The sequence below is a fragment of the Octopus bimaculoides genome, chromosome 3 (assembly GCF_001194135.2).
Source record: "Octopus bimaculoides isolate UCB-OBI-ISO-001 chromosome 3, ASM119413v2, whole genome shotgun sequence".
NCBI classification, from domain to species: Eukaryota; Metazoa; Mollusca; class Cephalopoda; order Octopoda; family Octopodidae; genus Octopus; species Octopus bimaculoides.
The window spans coordinates 90,721,482-90,723,927 of NC_068983.1; positions in this window are offsets into that span (position 1 = coordinate 90,721,482).

A 2,446-nucleotide genomic window follows, 5' to 3' on the forward strand; every position below is an offset into this window, starting at 1 on the left:
ATATTCTTTGTATTATTACATCATTGAACGCACACGTCCTTTTTGCAAGTCTGTACTTTATTATTCTGACGTGACTCTATTTTTCTATGTATCTATCTATCTATCCCTCTATCTACCTATCTATCTTTCTTCTTACCCATCTCCCCCTCTAGCTCTGCTCCGTTCTGTTGTCCTGGCTTCTACTTCATTGCTATACACTTCTGTCTCTTCCTCCTTGTTCCACTTCCTCCCTCTACCATCCTCTCTGCTCTCGTGTGACCTGTGGTCAACTTTCTTTTCACTCTAGCCACTGTGAAGACGAACTACTAGCGTTCTACATCAGATTCGCATTTGGCCGTATGGCTTTTTAATGTTGTTTTCACTGTCCAATTTTTCCTGTCTTGGTTTGTGTTTGCCACCTTGGAATCCTCTGTTTAGTGGGTTGATCCACTACTCAGGAAGAGACTATTCTAGAATATGTTCTGCCTTATCTTCGAAACATTGAGTTAGAATAGAGGCAGCTGATGAAGGAATAATTCCAAGTGGCTTTCTGTTTTCCTATGTGTTCGTTCCGTTGTCTGTAGTTCATTGTTCTAACGTCCTGTACCCTGATATGCATCTATATACACATATAGATGTAAGTATGTACATATATGTGTGTATACATGCATATATATTCTTTGTATATATATATATATATATATATATATATATATATATATATACATGTATACATACAAAAACAAATTGAGTGCATAAACTTTGAAGAAGATCTAATACTGGCCACTGATGAGGTTGACACAAACTCAGTGGTTGGCCTGGATGGGTTTCCAGTGGTCCTACTCAAATCATGAAAACAAGCTCTTACAAAACCACTGCACCTTCTCTTCCAGAGCTTCCTTGCAAGTGGTAAGCTCCTAGACAAACTGACGGAAGGGATACTATGCCCTATCCATAAGGGAGGAAGTAGAGCAGATGCTAAAAATTATAAGCCTATCTCTCTGACTTCCCACATCAGTAAAGTCATGGAATGAATAGTCCGCAAGAAACTAATGTTCCTAGAAGAAAATGACTTGCTGACTGACACCCTGCATGGATTTCGTCCAGGTAGAAGCTGTCTGACACAGCTCCTGCAACACTACGACTGGGTGTTAAAATAGCTGCTGAATGACTCAAGCGTTGATGTGATATATTCGACTTTGCAAAAGCCTTTGATAAAGTTCACCATGGTATGATATGTCACAAACTATGTGATCTTGGCATATGCGGAAAACTTGGAGAATGGTTGCACAACTTTCTAAAGGATAGATGTCAGGCAGTAGTGGCCAATAGAGCCACCTCCAAGGAAATGCAAATAGCAAGGGCACTGTCTTGGGGCTGCTGTTGTTCATAGTGGCCCTCTCAGACATGCTCTCGGTGGCTCAGACAGCCACCCTTGCTAGCTATGCAGATGGCACAAAAGTCTCTCAGACAATACAAAATCCTGGAAATATTGCACATCTGCAACAGGAGCTGGACAGAATATACAGGTGGGCTGAGGACAACAACATGCAGTTTAATGCAGGAAAATTCCAGGCCTTACACTACCAGCACACAAAGCTAAATGACATGTAAACAGGATACACTGGCCCAGGAAGAACTGAAATCCCTGAATCAAAGTCAGTGTGTGACCTGGGCAATGACATAAGCAATGATGCATCTTTTCAAGTGCATATTATCAATTTGGTAATAAAATGCAGACGGCTGGCTGGCTGGGTCCTCCAAACTTTCAAAACAAGAGAAAAGGAGACATTGATGATCCTTTGGAGGACATACATTCTCAGCCGCTTAGACTATTGCTCCCAACTATTGTCACCACACAATAAAAAATCCACGGCAGAACTCAAAGCAATCCAACAAAGCTGCACTAAGAAAATCATCTTGATGCAACATGTCAGCTACTGAGAAAGACTTAAAGAATTAAAACTCTTCTCTCTGGAACAAAGGTGGGAGAGATATGCAGTGATATACATCTGCAAAATCCAAGAAGGCCTTGTACCAAGCTTTGGCACTGAAAGTTACTAAACTACACAACGGGGCACCACTGCAGAGTGCCAAAGATCCCAGCATCACCAGCAAAATACAAGACCAGATACTGCAACAGCTTGGGCTTTAAGGGACCACAGCTCTTTAATATCCTTCCAAAATGCCTGAGAGATCTGCATGGTGTGGATGCAAGTATCTTTAAAACAAAACTAGATCTTTTCCTTTCATGGGTTCCAAACGAGCCCACCTCACGGCAGGAATCACAGATGAGGGCAGTAGCATCAAACTCCCTCAATGACCAAATGCTACATATCAGAGGAGGTTCCAAATAATGGTGTAGTTCAGTCAATGGTGGTGCTCCAGCATGACCGCAGATTTGCAGCTGAAACATTTTAGAATAAAATATACATGTATACATATACATCTATATATATATATATAT